The sequence below is a fragment of the Phyllobates terribilis genome, unplaced genomic scaffold, assembly GCF_046119375.1.
Source record: "Phyllobates terribilis strain yellow unplaced genomic scaffold, ASM4611937v1 Scaffold_7__3_contigs__length_470593459, whole genome shotgun sequence".
Lineage (NCBI taxonomy): Eukaryota > Metazoa > Chordata > Amphibia > Anura > Dendrobatidae > Phyllobates > Phyllobates terribilis.
In genome coordinates, this window is record NW_027362767.1 from 8,695,534 (window position 1) to 8,713,948 (window position 18,415).

General features: G+C 47.0%; 1 protein-coding gene across 1 annotated transcript in view; it reads left to right on the plus strand.

Moving 5' to 3' along the window:
- Nucleotides 1-239: 239 nt before the first annotated feature.
- Nucleotides 240-18,415, plus strand: part of CIPC (CLOCK interacting pacemaker) — a 214,089-nt gene continuing 195,913 nt past the window's right edge. Inside the window, exon 1 of the mRNA XM_073638111.1 lies at nucleotides 240-335. The gene's annotated coding sequence lies outside the window, so the exon portion shown is untranslated. The remainder of the gene's footprint in view (nucleotides 336-18,415) is intronic.

Below are 18,415 nucleotides of genomic sequence, written 5' to 3' on the forward strand. Positions count from 1 at the left end.
AAGTTTTATTGTAGCCACAAGAGCTCTGATCAATGTTAGAACAGAACTGCCTCCATTGTATTGGGGCACAATTCTTATAGGATAAATTGTGGGTTGTACATAGTAGGTGGGACATAGGAAGATTATAACATAACCAATCATCTTATAATATAAACAACTAGCATCCAATCATTACTAATCAGGCGATTACATAAAATGCTTACCTATGTACTTATATAATTACTTGATGCAATGTACCTGTTTTGTTGGTAAATGCGCTTTCCCTAGATCAACCTGACCTCAAAAGGGCATTTTGACTAAGATAAGCAACCCCTGCAAATTCCACAGAGGCTTGGGTAAACTTTACATCTTTGCTTAGAGATTATTGATTAATCTTATTATAATTTAGTTGTTTAAGCAGCATATTTTACTATATTGGTTTATAGGAGTGTTAAAGGGTTATATTAAAAGGGATTAATTGATATGGTATACTAATTTTCCTATCAAGAGCGCTGCACAGTATGTGATAATGAATTGGGGAGGGAAGATGGGTGAGAGCTCTGCACAGTATGTGATAATGAATTGGGGAGGGAAGATGGGTGAGAGCTCTGCACAGTATGTGATAATGAATTGGGGAGGGAAGATGGGTGAGAGCTCTGCACAGTATGTGATAATGAATTGGGGTGGGAAGATGGGTGAGAGCTCTGCACAGTATGTGATAATGAATTGGGGAGGGAAGATGGGTGAGAGCTCTGCACAGTATGTGATAATGAATTGGGGAGGGAAGATGGGTGAGAGCTCTGCACAGTATGTGATAATGAATTGGGGAGGGAAGATGGGTGAGAGCTCTGCACAGTATGTGATAATGAATTGGGGTGGGAGGATGGGTGAGAGCTCTGCACAGTATGTGATAATGAATTGGGGTGTGAAGATGGGTGAGAGCTCTGCACAGTATGTGATAATGAATTGGGATGGGAAGATGGGTGAGAGCTCTGCACAGTATGTGATAATGAATTGGGGTGGGAAGATGGGTGAGAGCTCTGCACAGTATGTGATAATGAATTGGGGTGGGAGGATGGGTGAGAGCTCTGCACAGTATGTGATAATGAATTGGGGTGGGAAGATGGGTGAGAGCTCTGCACAGTATGTGATAATGAATTGAGGTGGGAAGATGGGTGAGAGCTCTGCACAGTATATGATAATGAATTGGGTAGGGAAGATGGGTGAGAGCTCTGCACAGTATATCATAATGAATTGGGGAGGGAAGATGGGTGAGAGCGCTGCACAGTATGTGATAATGAATTGGGGAGGGAAGATGGGTGAGAGCGCTGCACAGTATGTGATAATGAATTGGAGAGGGAAGATGGGTGAGAGCTCTGCACAGTATATGATAATGAATTGGGGAGGGAAGATGGGTGAGAGCGCTGCACAGTATGTGATAATGAATTGGGGAGGGAAGATGGGTGAGAGCTCTGCACAGTATGTGATAATGAATTGGGTAGGGAAGATGGGTGAGAGCTCTGCACAGTATATGATAATGAATTGGGGAGGGAAGATGGGTGAGAGCGCTGCACAGTATGTGATAATGAATTGGGGAGGGAAGATGGGTGAGAGCGCTGCACAGTATGTGATAATGAATTGGGGAGGGAAGATGGGTGAGAGCTCTGCACAGTATGTGATAATGAATTGGGTAGGGAAGATGGGTGAGAGCTCTGCACAGTATATGATAATGAATTGGGGAGGGAAGATGGGTGAGAGCGCTGCACAGTATGTGATAATGAATTGGGGTGGGAAGATCGGTGAGAGCTCTGCACAGTATGTCATAATGAATTGGGGTGTGAAGATGGGTGAGAGCTCTGCACAGTATGTGATAATGAATTGGGGTGTGAAGATGGGTGAGAGCTCTGCACAGTATGTGATAATGAATTGGGGAGGGAAGATGGGTGAGAGCTCTGCACAGTATGTGATAATGAATTGGGGAGGGAAGATGGGTGAGAGCGCTGCACAGTATGTGATAATGAATTGGGGAGGGAAGATGGGTGAGAGCTCTGCACAGTATGTGATAATGAATTGGGGAGAGAAGATGGGTGAGAGCTCTGCACAGTATGTGATAATGAATTGGGGTGGGAAGATGGGTGAGAGCTCTGCACAGTATGTGATAATGAATTGGGGAGGAAAGATGGGTGAGAGCTCTGCACAGTATGTGATAATGAATTGGGGTGTGAAGATGGGTGAGAGCTCTGCACAGTATGTGATAATGAATTGGGGAGGGAAGATGGGTGAGAGCTCTGCACAGTATGTGATAATGAATTGGGGTGTGAAGATGGGTGAGAGCACTGTACAGTATGTGATAATGAATTGGGGTGGGAAGATGGGTGAGAGCTCTGCACAGTATGTGATAATGAATTGGGGAGGGAAGATGGGTGAGAGCTCTGCACAGTATGTGATAATGAATTGGGGAGGGAAGATGGGTGAGAGCTCTGCACAGTATGTGATAATGAATTGGGGTGTGAAGATGGGTGAGAGCACTGTACAGTATGTGATAATGAATTGGGGTGGGAAGATGGGTGAGAGCTCTGCACAGTATGTGATAATGAATTGGGGAGGGAAGATGGGTGAGAGCTCTGCACAGTATGTGATAATGAATTGGGGTGTGAAGATGGGTGAGAGCTCTGCACAGTATGTGATAATGAATTGGGGTGGGAAGATGGGTGAGAGCGCTGCACAGTATGTGATAATGAATTGGGGAGGGAAGATGGGTGAGAGCTCTGCACAGTATGTGATAATGAATTGGGAGGAAGATGGGTGAGAGCTCTGCACAGTATGTGATAATGAATTGGGGTGGGAAGATGGGTGAGAGCTCTGCACAGTATGTGATAATGAATTGGGGAGGGAAGATGGGTGAGAGCTCTGTACAGTATGTGATAATGAATTGGGATGGGAAGATGGGTGAGAGCTCTGCACAGTATGTGATAATGAATTGGGATGAGAAGATGGGTGAGAGCTCTGCACAGTATGTGATAATGAATTGGGATGGGAAGATGGGTGAGAGCTCTGCACAGTATGTGATAATGAATTGGGATGGGAAGATGGGTGAGAGCTCTGTACAGTATGTGATAATGAATTGGGGAGGGAAGATGGGTGAGAGCTCTGCACAGTATGTGATAATGAATTGGGATGGGAAGATGGGTGAGAGCTCTGCACAGTATGTGATAATGAATTGGGGAGGGAAGATGGGTGAGAGCTCTGCACAGTATGTGATAATGAATTGGGATGGGAAGATGGGTGAGAGCTCTGCACAGTATGTGATAATGAATTGGGATGGGAAGATGGGTGAGAGCTCTGCACAGTATGTGATAATGAATTGGGGAGGGAAGATGGGTGAGAGCTCTGCACAGTATGTGATAATGAATTGGGATGGGAAGATGGGTGACAGCTCTGCACAGTATGTGATAATGAATTGGGATGGGAAGATGGGTGACAGCTCTGCACAGTATGTGATAATGAATTGGGGTGGGAAGATGGGTGAGAGCTCTGCACAGTATGTGATAATGAATTGCGGTGTGAAGATGGGTGAGAGCTCTGCACAGTATGTGATAATGAATTGGGATGGGAAGATGGGTGAGAGCTCTGCACAGTATGTGATAATGAATTGGGGTGGGAAGATGGGTGAGAGCTCTGCACAGTATGTGATAATGAATTGGGGTGGGAAGATGGGTGAGAGCTCTGCACAGTATGTGATAATGAATTGGGGTGTGAAGATGGGTGAGAGCTCTGCACAGTATGTGATAATGAATTGGGGAGGGAAGATGGGTGAGAGCTCTGCACAGTATGTGATAATGAATTGGGGAGGGAAGATGGGTGAGAGCACTGCACAGTATGTGATAATGAATTGGGATGGGAAGATGGGTGAGAGCTCTGCACAGTATGTGATAATGAATTGGGATGGGAAGATGGGTGAGAGCTCTGCACAGTATGTGATAATGAATTGGGATGGGAAGACGGGTGAGAGCACTGCACAGTATGTGACAATGAATTGGGGTGGGAAGATGGGTGAGAGCTCTGCACAGTATGTGATAATGAATTGGGGTGGGAAGATGGGTGAGAGCTCTGCACAGTATGTGATAATGAATTGGGGTGGGAAGATGGGTGAGAGCTCTGCACAGTATGTGATAATGAATTGGGGTGTGAAGATGGGTGAGAGCGCTGCACAGTATGTGATAATGAATTGGGGAGGGAAGATGGGTGAGAGCTCTGCACAGTATGTGACAATGAATTGGGGTGGGAAGATGGGTGAGAGCTCTGCACAGTATGTGATAATGAATTGGGGTGGGAAGATGGGTGAGAGCACTGCACAGTATGTGATAATGAATTGGGCTGGGAAGATGGGTGAGAGCTCTGCACAGTATGTGATAATGAATTGGGGAGGGAAGATGGGTGAGAGCACTGCACAGCATGTGATAATGAATTGCGGTGTGAAGATGGGTGAGAGCTCTGCACAGTATGTGATAATGAATTGGGGTGGGAAGATGGGTGAGAGCACTGCACCGTATGTGATAATGAATTGGGGTGTGAAGATGGGTGAGAGCTCTGCACAGTATGTGATAATGAATTGGGGTGTGAAGATGGGTGAGAGCTCTGCACAGTATGTGATAATGAATTGGGCTGGGAAGATGGGTGAGAGCTCTGCACAGTATGTGATAATGAATTGGGGAGGGAAGATGGGTGACAGCACTGCACAGCATGTGATAATGAATTGCGGTGTGAAGATGGGTGAGAGCTCTGCACAGTATGTGATAATGAATTGGGGAGGGAAGATGGGTGAGAGCTCTGCACAGTATGTGATAATGAATTGCGGTGTGAAGATGGGTGAGAGCTCTGCACAGTATGTGATAATGAATTGGGGTGGGAAGATGGGTGAGAGCTCTGCACAGTATGTGATAATGAATTGGGGTGGGAAGATGGGTGAGAGCTCTGCACAGTATGTGATAATGAATTGGGGAGGGAAGATGGGTGAGAGCTCTGCACAGTATGTGATAATGAATTGGGATGGGAAGATGGGTGAGAGCTCTGCACAGTATGTGATAATGAATTGGGGTGGGAAGATGGGTGAGAGCGCTGCACAGTATGTGATAATGAATTGGGGTGGGAAGATGGGTGAGAGCGCTGCACAGTATGTGATAATGAATTGGGATGGGAAGATGGGTGAGAGCTCTGCACAGTATGTGATAATGAATTGGGGTGGGAAGATGGGTGAGAGCACTGCACAGTATGTGATAATGAATTGGGGTGGGAAGATGGGTGAGAACACTGCACAGTATGTGATAATGAATTGGGGAGGGAAGATGGGTGAGAGCGCTGCACAGTATGTGATAATGAATTGGGGAGGGAAGATGGGTGAGAGCTCTGCACAGTATGTGATAATGAATTGGGGAGGGAAGATGGGTGAGAGCTCTGCACAGTATGTGATAATGAATTGGGGAGGGAAGATGGGTGAGAGCTCTGCACAGTATGTGATAATGAATTGGGGAGGGAAGATGGGTGAGAGCTCTGCACAGTATGTGATAATGAATTGGGATGGGAAGATGGGTGAGAGCTCTGCACAGTATGTGATAATGAATTGGGGAGGGAGGATGGGTGAGAGCTCTGCACAGTATGTGATAATGAATTGGGGTGTGAAGATGGGTGAGAGCTCTGCACAGTATGTGATAATGAATTGGGGTGGGAAGATGGGTGAGAGCTCTGCACAGTGTGTGATAATGAATTGCAGTGTGAAGATGGGTGAGAGCTCGGCACAGTATGCGATAATGAATTGCAGTGTGAAGATGGGTGAGAGCTCTGTACAGTATGCGATAATGAATTGGGGTGGGAAGATGGGTGAGAGCACTGCACAATATGTTATAATGAATTGGGGTGGGAAGATGGGTGAGAGCTCTGCACAGTATGTGATAATGAATTGCAGTGTCAAGATGGGTGAGAGCTCTGCACAGTATGTGATAATGAATTGGGGAGGGAAGATGGGTGAGAGCTCTGCACAGTATGTGATAGTGAATTGGGGTGGGATGATGGGTGAGAGCGCTGCACAGTATGTGATAATGAATTGGGCTGGGAAGATGGGTGAGAGCTCTGCACAGTATGTGATAATGAATTGGGGTGTGAAGATGGGTGAGAGCTCTGCACAGTATGGTATAATGAATTGGGGAGGGAAGATGGGTGAGAGCTCTGCACAGTATGTGATAATGAATTGGGCTGGGAAGATGGGTGAGAGCTCTGCACAGTATGTGATAATGAATTGGGGAGGGAAGATGGGTGACAGCACTGCACAGCATGTGATAATGAATTGCGGTGTGAAGATGGGTGAGAGCTCTGCACAGTATGTGATAATGAATTGGGGTGTGAAGATGGGTGAGAGCTCTGCACAGTATGTGATAATGAATTGGGCTGGGAAGATGGGTGAGAGCACTGCACAGTATGTGATAATGAATTGGGCTGGGAAGATGGGTGAGAGCTCTGCACAGCATGTGATAATGAATTGCGGTGTGAAGATGGGTGAGAGCTCTGCACAGTATGTGATAATGAATTGGGGTGGGAAGATGGGTGAGAGCTCTGCACAGTATGTGATAATGAATTGGGGAGGGAAGATGGGTGAGAGCGCTGCACAGTATGTGATAATGAATTGCGGTGTGAAGATGGGTGAGAGCTCTGCACAGTATGTGATAATGAATTGGGGTGGGAAGATGGGTGAGAGCTCTGCACAGTATGTGATAATGAATTGGGGAGGGAAGATGGGTGAGAGCTCTGCACAGTATGTGATAATGAATTGGGATGGGAAGATGGGTGAGAGCTCTGCACAGTATGTGATAATGAATTGGGGTGGGAAGATGGGTGAGAGCGCTGCACAGTATGTGATAATGAATTGGGGAGGGAAGATGGGTGAGAGCTCTGCACAGTATGTGATAATGAATTGGGGAGGGAAGATGGGTGAGAGCGCTGCACAGTATGTGATAATGAATTGGGGAGGGAAGATGGGTGAGAGCGCTGCACAGTATGTGATAATGAATTGGGGAGGGAAGATGGGTGAGAGCACTGCACAGTATGTGATAATGAATTGGGGAGGGAAGATGGGTGAGAGCTCTGCACAGTATGTGATAATGAATTGGGGAGGGAAGATGGGTGAGAGCTCTGCACAGTATGTGATAATGAATTGGGATGGGAAGATGGGTGAGAGCTCTGCACAGTATGTGATAATGAATTGGGGAGGGAGGATGGGTGAGAGCTCTGCACAGTATGTGATAATGAATTGGGGTGTGAAGATGGGTGAGAGCTCTGCACAGTGTGTGATAATGAATTGCAGTGTGAAGATGGGTGAGAGCTCTGCACAGTATGTGATAGTGAATTGGGGTGGGAAGATGGGTGAGAGCTCTGCACAGTGTGTGATAATGAATTGCAGTGTGAAGATGGGTGAGAGCTCTGCACAGTATGCGATAATGAATTGCAGTGTGAAGATGGGTGAGAGCTCTGTACAGTATGCGATAATGAATTGGGGTGGGAAGATGGGTGAGAGCACTGCACAATATGTTATAATGAATTGGGGTGGGAAGATGGGTGAGAGCTCTGCACAGTATGTGATAGTGAATTGGGGTGGGAAGATGGGTGAGAGCTCTGCACAGTATGTGATAATGAATTGCAGTGTGAAGATGGGTGAGAGCTCTGCACAGTATGCGATAATGAATTGGGGTGGGAAGATGGGTGAGAGCTCTGCACAGTATGTGATAGTGAATTGGGGTGGGAAGATGGGTGAGAGCTCTGCACAGTATGTGATAATGAATTGGGGTGTGAAGATGGGTGAGAGCTCTGCACAGTATGTGATAATGAATTGGGGTGTGAAGATGGGTGAGAGCTCTGCACAGTATGTGATAATGAATTGGGGTGTGAAGATGGGTGAGAGCTCTGCACAGTATGTGATAATGAATTGGGGTGTGAAGATGGGTGAGAGCTCTGCACAGTATGTGATAATGAATTGGGGTGGGAAGATGGGTGAGAGCTCTGCACAGTATGTGATAATGAATTGGGGTGGGAAGATGGGTGAGAGCTCTGCACAGTATGTGATAATGAATTGGGGTGTGAAGATGGGTGAGAGCTCTGCACAGTATGTGATAATGAATTGGGGTGGGAAGATGGGTGAGAGCTCTGCACAGTATGTGATAATGAATTGGGGTGGGAAGATGGGTGAGAGCGCTGCACAGTATGTGATAATGAATTGGGCTGGGAAGATGGGTGAGAGCTCTGCACAGTATGTGATAATGAATTGGGGTGTGAAGATGGGTGAGAGCTCTGCACAGTATGTGATAATGAATTGGGGTGTGAAGATGGGTGAGAGCTCTGCACAGTATGGTATAATGAATTGGGGAGGGAAGATGGGTGAGAGCTCTGCACAGTATGTGATAATGAATTGGGGAGGGAAGATAGGTGAGAGCTCTGCACAGTATGTGATAATGAATTGGGGAGGGAAGATGGGTGAGAGCGCTGCACAGTATGTGATAATGAATTGGGGTGGGAAGATGGGTGAGAGCGCTGCACAGTATGTGATAATGAATTGGGGAGGGAAGATGGGTGAGAGCTCTGCACAGTATGTGATAATGAATTGGGGAGGGAAGATAGGTGAGAGCTCTGCACAATATGTGATAATGAATTGGGGTGGGAAGATGGGTGAGAGCGCTGCACAGTATGTGATAATGAATTGGGGTGGGAAGATGGGTGAGAGCGCTGCACAGTATGTGATAATGAATTGGGGAGGGAAGATGGGTGAGAGCTCTGCACAATATGTTATAATGAATTGGGGAGGGAAGATGGGTGAGAGCTCTGCACAGTATGTGATATTGAATTGGGGTGTGAAGATGGGTGAGAGCTCTGCACAGTATGTTATAATGAATTGGGGTGGGAAGATGGGTGAGAGCTCTGCACAGTATGTGATAATGAATTGGGGTGGGAAGATGGGTGAGAGCGCTGCACAGTATGTGATAATGAATTGGGGAGGGAAGATGGGTGAGAGCTCTGCACAATATGTTATAATGAATTGGGGAGGGAAGATGGGTGAGAGCTCTGCACAGTATGTGATATTGAATTGGGGTGTGAAGATGGGTGAGAGCTCTGCACAGTATGTGATAATGAATTGGGGTGGGAAGATGGGTGAGAGCTCTGCACAGTATGTTATAATGAATTGGGGAGGGAAGATGGGTGAGAGCTCTGCACAGTATGTGATATTGAATTGGGGTGTGAAGATGGGTGAGAGCTCTGCACAATATGTTATAATGAATTGGGGAGGGAAGATGGGTGAGAGCTCTGCACAGTATGTGATAATGAATTGGGGTGGGAAGATGGGTGAGAGCTCTGCACAATATGTTATAATAAATTGGGGAGGGAAGATGGGTGAGAGCTCTGCACAGTATGTGATATTGAATTGGGGTGTGAAGATGGGTGAGAGCTCTGCACAATATGTTATAATGAATTGGGGAGGGAAGATGGGTGAGAGCTCTGCACAGTATGTGATAATGAATTGGGGTGGGAAGATGGGTGAGAGCTCTGCACAGTATGTGATAATGAATTGGGGTGGGAAGATGGGTGAGAGCGCTGCACAGTATGTGATAATGAATTGGGGAGGGAAGATGGGTGAGAGCTCTGCACAATATGTTATAATGAATTGGGGAGGGAAGATGGGTGAGAGCTCTGCACAGTATGTGATATTGAATTGGGGTGTGAAGATGGGTGAGAGCTCTGCACAGTATGTTATAATGAATTGGGGTGGGAAGATGGGTGAGAGCTCTGCACAGTATGTGATAATGAATTGGGGTGGGAAGATGGGTGAGAGCTCTGCACATTATGCGATAATGAATTGGGGTGGGAAGATGGGTGAGAGCTCTGCACAGTATGTGATAATGAATTGGGGTGGGAAGATGGGTGAGAGCTCTGCACAGTATGTGATAATGAATTGGGGTGGGAAGATGGGTGAGAGCTCTGCACAGTATGTGATAATGAATTGGGGTGGGAAGATGGGTGAGAGCTCTGCACAGTATGTGATAATGAATTGGGGAGGGAAGATGGGTGAGAGCGCTGCACAGTATGTGATAATGAATTGGGGTGGGAAGATGGGTGAGAGCTCTGCACAGTATGTGATAATGAATTGGGGTGTGAAGATGGGTGAGACCGCTGCACAGTATGTGATAATGAATTGGGGTGGGAGGATGGGTGAGACCACTGCACAGTATGTGATAATGAATTGGGGTGGGAGGATGGGTGAGACCGCTGCACAGTATGTGATAATGAATTGGGGTGGGAGGATGGGTGAGACCACTGCACAATATGTGATAATGAATTGGGGTGGGAGGATGGGTGAGACCACTGCACAGTATGTGATAATGAATTGGGGTGTGAAGATGGGTGAGAGCGCTGCACAGTATGTGATAATGAATTGGGGTGGGAAGATGGGTGAGAGCTCTGCACAGTATGTGATAATGAATTGGGGTGTGAAGATGGGTGAGACCGCTGCACAGTATGTGATTATGAATTGGGGTGGGAGGATGGGTGAGACCACTGCACAGTATGTGATAATGAATTGGGGTGGGAGGATGGGTGAGACCGCTGCACAGTATGTGATAATGAATTGGGGTGGGAGGATGGGTGAGACCACTGCACAATATGTGATAATGAATTGGGGTGGGAGGATGGGTGAGACCACTGCACAGTATGTGATAATGAATTGGGGTGTGAAGATGGGTGAGAACGCTGCACAGTATGTGATAATGAATTGGGGTGTGAAGATGGGTGAGAGCTCTGCACAGTATGTGATAATGAATTGGGGTGGGAAGATGGGTGAGAGCTCTGCACAGTATGTGATAATGAATTGCGGTGTGAAGATGGGTGAGAGCACTGCACAGTATGTGATAATGAATTGGGGAGGGAAGATGGGTGAGAGCTCTGCACAGTATGTGATAATGAATTGGGGAGGGAAGATGGGTGAGAGCTCTGCACAGTATGTGATAATGAATTGGGGTGTGAAGATGGGTGAGAGCTCTGCACAGTATGTGATAATGAATTGGGGTGTGAAGATGGGTGAGAGCTCTGCACAGTATGTGATAATGAATTGGGATGGGAAGATGGGTGAGAGCGCTGCACAGTATGTGATAATGAATTGGGGTGTGAAGATGGGTGAGAGCGCTGCACAGTATGTGATAATGGATTGGGGTGGGAGGATGGGTGAGACCGCTGCACAGTATGTGATAATGAATTGGGGTGGGAGGATGGGTGAGACCGCTGCACAGTATGTGATAATGAATTGGGGTGGGAGGATGGGTGAGACCACTGCACAGTATGTGATAATGAATTGGGGTGTGAAGATGGGTGAGAGCGCTGCACAGTATGTGATAATGAATTGGGGTGTGAAGATGGGTGAGAGCTCTGCACAGTATGTGATAATGAATTGGGGTGGGAAGATGGGTGAGAGCTCTGCACAGTATGTGATAATGAATTGCGGTGTGAAGATGGGTGAGAGCTCTGTACAGTATGTGATAATGAATTGGGGTGTGAAGATGGGTGAGACCACTGCACAGTATGTGATAATGAATTGGGGTGGGAAGATGGGTGAGAGCGCTGCACAGTATGTGATAATGAATTGGGATGGGAAGATGGGTGAGAGCTCTGCACAGTATGTGATAATGAATTGGGGTGGGAAGATGGGTGAGAACACTGCACAGTATGTGATAATGAATTGGGGAGGGAAGATGGGTGAGAGCGCTGCACAGTATGTGATAATGAATTGGGGAGGGAAGATGGGTGAGAGCTCTGCACAGTATGTGATAATGAATTGGGGAGGGAAGATGGGTGAGAGCTCTGCACAGTATGTGATAATGAATTGGGGAGGGAAGATGGGTGAGAGCTCTGCACAGTATGTGATAATGAATTGGGGAGGGAAGATGGGTGAGAGCTCTGCACAGTATGTGATAATGAATTGGGATGGGAAGATGGGTGAGAGCTCTGCACAGTATGTGATAATGAATTGGGGAGGGAGGATGGGTGAGAGCTCTGCACAGTATGTGATAATGAATTGGGGTGTGAAGATGGGTGAGAGCTCTGCACAGTATGTGATAATGAATTGGGGTGGGAAGATGGGTGAGAGCTCTGCACAGTGTGTGATAATGAATTGCAGTGTGAAGATGGGTGAGAGCTCGGCACAGTATGCGATAATGAATTGCAGTGTGAAGATGGGTGAGAGCTCTGTACAGTATGCGATAATGAATTGGGGTGGGAAGATGGGTGAGAGCACTGCACAATATGTTATAATGAATTGGGGTGGGAAGATGGGTGAGAGCTCTGCACAGTATGTGATAATGAATTGCAGTGTGAAGATGGGTGAGAGCTCTGCACAGTATGTGATAATGAATTGGGGAGGGAAGATGGGTGAGAGCTCTGCACAGTATGTGATAGTGAATTGGGGTGGGATGATGGGTGAGAGCGCTGCACAGTATGTGATAATGAATTGGGCTGGGAAGATGGGTGAGAGCTCTGCACAGTATGTGATAATGAATTGGGGTGTGAAGATGGGTGAGAGCTCTGCACAGTATGGTATAATGAATTGGGGAGGGAAGATGGGTGAGAGCTCTGCACAGTATGTGATAATGAATTGGGCTGGGAAGATGGGTGAGAGCTCTGCACAGTATGTGATAATGAATTGGGGAGGGAAGATGGGTGACAGCACTGCACAGCATGTGATAATGAATTGCGGTGTGAAGATGGGTGAGAGCTCTGCACAGTATGTGATAATGAATTGGGGTGTGAAGATGGGTGAGAGCTCTGCACAGTATGTGATAATGAATTGGGCTGGGAAGATGGGTGAGAGCACTGCACAGTATGTGATAATGAATTGGGGAGGGAAGATGGGTGAGAGCGCTGCACAGTATGTGATAATGAATTGCGGTGTGAAGATGGGTGAGAGCTCTGCACAGTATGTGATAATGAATTGGGGTGGGAAGATGGGTGAGAGCTCTGCACAGTATGTGATAATGAATTGGGGAGGGAAGATGGGTGAGAGCTCTGCACAGTATGTGATAATGAATTGGGATGGGAAGATGGGTGAGAGCTCTGCACAGTATGTGATAATGAATTGGGGTGGGAAGATGGGTGAGAGCGCTGCACAGTATGTGATAATGAATTGGGGAGGGAAGATGGGTGAGAGCTCTGCACAGTATGTGATAATGAATTGGGGAGGGAAGATGGGTGAGAGCGCTGCACAGTATGTGATAATGAATTGGGGAGGGAAGATGGGTGAGAGCGCTGCACAGTATGTGATAATGAATTGGGGAGGGAAGATGGGTGAGAGCACTGCACAGTATGTGATAATGAATTGGGGAGGGAAGATGGGTGAGAGCTCTGCACAGTATGTGATAATGAATTGGGGAGGGAAGATGGGTGAGAGCTCTGCACAGTATGTGATAATGAATTGGGATGGGAAGATGGGTGAGAGCTCTGCACAGTATGTGATAATGAATTGGGGAGGGAGGATGGGTGAGAGCTCTGCACAGTATGTGATAATGAATTGGGGTGTGAAGATGGGTGAGAGCTCTGCACAGTGTGTGATAATGAATTGCAGTGTGAAGATGGGTGAGAGCTCTGCACAGTATGTGATAGTGAATTGGGGTGGGAAGATGGGTGAGAGCTCTGCACAGTGTGTGATAATGAATTGCAGTGTGAAGATGGGTGAGAGCTCTGCACAGTATGCGATAATGAATTGCAGTGTGAAGATGGGTGAGAGCTCTGTACAGTATGCGATAATGAATTGGGGTGGGAAGATGGGTGAGAGCACTGCACAATATGTTATAATGAATTGGGGTGGGAAGATGGGTGAGAGCTCTGCACAGTATGTGATAGTGAATTGGGGTGGGAAGATGGGTGAGAGCTCTGCACAGTATGTGATAATGAATTGCAGTGTGAAGATGGGTGAGAGCTCTGCACAGTATGCGATAATGAATTGGGGTGGGAAGATGGGTGAGAGCTCTGCACAGTATGTGATAGTGAATTGGGGTGGGAAGATGGGTGAGAGCTCTGCACAGTATGTGATAATGAATTGGGGTGTGAAGATGGGTGAGAGCTCTGCACAGTATGTGATAATGAATTGGGGTGTGAAGATGGGTGAGAGCTCTGCACAGTATGTGATAATGAATTGGGGTGTGAAGATGGGTGAGAGCTCTGCACAGTATGTGATAATGAATTGGGGTGTGAAGATGGGTGAGAGCTCTGCACAGTATGTGATAATGAATTGGGGTGGGAAGATGGGTGAGAGCTCTGCACAGTATGTGATAATGAATTGGGGTGGGAAGATGGGTGAGAGCTCTGCACAGTATGTGATAATGAATTGGGGTGTGAAGATGGGTGAGAGCTCTGCACAGTATGTGATAATGAATTGGGGTGGGAAGATGGGTGAGAGCTCTGCACAGTATGTGATAATGAATTGGGGTGGGAAGATGGGTGAGAGCGCTGCACAGTATGTGATAATGAATTGGGCTGGGAAGATGGGTGAGAGCTCTGCACAGTATGTGATAATGAATTGGGGTGTGAAGATGGGTGAGAGCTCTGCACAGTATGTGATAATGAATTGGGGTGTGAAGATGGGTGAGAGCTCTGCACAGTATGGTATAATGAATTGGGGAGGGAAGATGGGTGAGAGCTCTGCACAGTATGTGATAATGAATTGGGGAGGGAAGATAGGTGAGAGCTCTGCACAGTATGTGATAATGAATTGGGGAGGGAAGATGGGTGAGAGCTCTGCACAATATGTGATAATGAATTGGGGTGGGAAGATGGGTGAGAGCGCTGCACAGTATGTGATAATGAATTGGGGTGGGAAGATGGGTGAGAGCGCTGCACAGTATGTGATAATGAATTGGGGAGGGAAGATGGGTGAGAGCTCTGCACAATATGTTATAATGAATTGGGGAGGGAAGATGGGTGAGAGCTCTGCACAGTATGTGATATTGAATTGGGGTGTGAAGATGGGTGAGAGCTCTGCACAGTATGTTATAATGAATTGGGGTGGGAAGATGGGTGAGAGCTCTGCACAGTATGTGATAATGAATTGGGGTGGGAAGATGGGTGAGAGCGCTGCACAGTATGTGATAATGAATTGGGGAGGGAAGATGGGTGAGAGCTCTGCACAATATGTTATAATGAATTGGGGAGGGAAGATGGGTGAGAGCTCTGCACAATATGTTATAATGAATTGGGGAGGGAAGATGGGTGAGAGCTCTGCACAGTATGTGATATTGAATTGGGGTGTGAAGATGGGTGAGAGCTCTGCACAGTATGTGATAATGAATTGGGGTGGGAAGATGGGTGAGAGCTCTGCACAGTATGTTATAATGAATTGGGGAGGGAAGATGGGTGAGAGCTCTGCACAGTATGTGATATTGAATTGGGGTGTGAAGATGGGTGAGAGCTCTGCACAATATGTTATAATGAATTGGGGAGGGAAGATGGGTGAGAGCTCTGCACAGTATGTGATAATGAATTGGGGTGGGAAGATGGGTGAGAGCTCTGCACAATATGTTATAATAAATTGGGGAGGGAAGATGGGTGAGAGCTCTGCACAGTATGTGATATTGAATTGGGGTGTGAAGATGGGTGAGAGCTCTGCACAATATGTTATAATGAATTGGGGAGGGAAGATGGGTGAGAGCTCTGCACAGTATGTGATAATGAATTGGGGTGGGAAGATGGGTGAGAGCTCTGCACAGTATGTGATAATGAATTGGGGTGGGAAGATGGGTGAGAGCGCTGCACAGTATGTGATAATGAATTGGGGAGGGAAGATGGGTGAGAGCTCTGCACAATATGTTATAATGAATTGGGGAGGGAAGATGGGTGAGAGCTCTGCACAGTATGTGATATTGAATTGGGGTGTGAAGATGGGTGAGAGCTCTGCACAGTATGTTATAATGAATTGGGGTGGGAAGATGGGTGAGAGCTCTGCACAGTATGTGATAATGAATTGGGGTGGGAAGATGGGTGAGAGCTCTGCACATTATGCGATAATGAATTGGGGTGAGAGGATGGGTGAGAGCTCTGCACAGTATGTGATAATGAATTGGGGTGGGAAGATGGGTGAGAGCTCTGCACAGTATGTGATAATGAATTGGGGTGGGAAGATGGGTGAGAGCTCTGCACAGTATGTGATAATGAATTGGGGTGGGAAGATGGGTGAGAGCTCTGCACAGTATGTGATAATGAATTGGGGAGGGAAGATGGGTGAGAGCGCTGCACAGTATGTGATAATGAATTGGGGTGGGAAGATGGGTGAGAGCTCTGCACAGTATGTGATAATGAATTGGGGTGTGAAGATGGGTGAGACCGCTGCACAGTATGTGATAATGAATTGGGGTGGGAGGATGGGTGAGACCACTGCACAGTATGTGATAATGAATTGGGGTGGGAGGATGGGTGAGACCGCTGCACAGTATGTGATAATGAATTGGGGTGGGAGGATGGGTGAGACCACTGCACAATATGTGATAATGAATTGGGGTGGGAGGATGGGTGAGACCACTGCACAGTATGTGATAATGAATTGGGGTGTGAAGATGGGTGAGAGCGCTGCACAGTATGTGATAATGAATTGGGGTGGGAAGATGGGTGAGAGCTCTGCACAGTATGTGATAATGAATTGGGGTGTGAAGATGGGTGAGACCGCTGCACAGTATGTGATTATGAATTGGGGTGGGAGGATGGGTGAGACCACTGCACAGTATGTGATAATGAATTGGGGTGGGAGGATGGGTGAGACCGCTGCACAGTATGTGATAATGAATTGGGGTGGGAGGATGGGTGAGACCACTGCACAATATGTGATAATGAATTGGGGTGGGAGGATGGGTGAGACCACTGCACAGTATGTGATAATGAATTGGGGTGTGAAGATGGGTGAGAACGCTGCACAGTATGTGATAATGAATTGGGGTGTGAAGATGGGTGAGAGCTCTGCACAGTATGTGATAATGAATTGGGGTGGGAAGATGGGTGAGAGCTCTGCACAGTATGTGATAATGAATTGCGGTGTGAAGATGGGTGAGAGCACTGCACAGTATGTGATAATGAATTGGGGAGGGAAGATGGGTGAGAGCTCTGCACAGTATGTGATAATGAATTGGGGAGGGAAGATGGGTGAGAGCTCTGCACAGTATGTGATAATGAATTGGGGTGTGAAGATGGGTGAGAGCTCTGCACAGTATGTGATAATGAATTGGGGTGTGAAGATGGGTGAGAGCTCTGCACAGTATGTGATAATGAATTGGGATGGGAAGATGGGTGAGAGCGCTGCACAGTATGTGATAATGAATTGGGGTGTGAAGATGGGTGAGAGCGCTGCACAGTATGTGATAATGGATTGGGGTGGGAGGATGGGTGAGACCGCTGCACAGTATGTGATAATGAATTGGGGTGGGAGGATGGGTGAGACCGCTGCACAGTATGTGATAATGAATTGGGGTGGGAGGATGGGTGAGACCACTGCACAGTATGTGATAATGAATTGGGGTGTGAAGATGGGTGAGAGCGCTGCACAGTATGTGATAATGAATTGGGGTGTGAAGATGGGTGAGAGCTCTGCACAGTATGTGATAATGAATTGGGGTGGGAAGATGGGTGAGAGCTCTGCACAGTATGTGATAATGAATTGCGGTGTGAAGATGGGTGAGAGCTCTGTACAGTATGTGATAATGAATTGGGGTGTGAAGATGGGTGAGACCACTGCACAGTATGTGATAATGAATTGGGGTGTGAAGATGGGTGAGAGCTCTGCACAGTATGTGATAATGAATTGGGGAGGGAAGATGGGTGAGAGCTCTGCACAGTATGTGATAATGAATTGGGGTGGGAAGATGGGTGAGAGCTCTGCACAGTATGTGATAATGAATTGGGGAGGGAAGATGGGTGAGAGCTCTGCACAGTATGTGATAATGAATTGGGGAGGGAAGATGGGTGAGAGCTCTGCACAGTATGTGATAATGAATTGGGGAGGGAAGATGGGTGAGAGCTCTGCACAGTATGTGATAATGAATTGGGGTGTGAAGATGGGTGAGAGCTCTGCACAGTATGTGATAATGAATTGGGGAGGGAAGATGGGTGAGAGCTCTGCACAGTATGTGATAATGAATTGGGGAGGGAAGATGGGTGAGAGCTCTGCACAATATGTGATAATGAATTGCGGTGTGAAGATGGGTGAGAGCTCTGTACAGTATGTGATAATGAATTGGGGTGTGAAGATGGGTGAGACCACTGCACAGTATGTGATAATGAATTGGGGTGTGAAGATGGGTGAGAGCTCTGCACAGTATGTGATAATGAATTGGGGTGGGAAGATGGGTGAGAGCTCTGCACAGTATGTGATAATGAA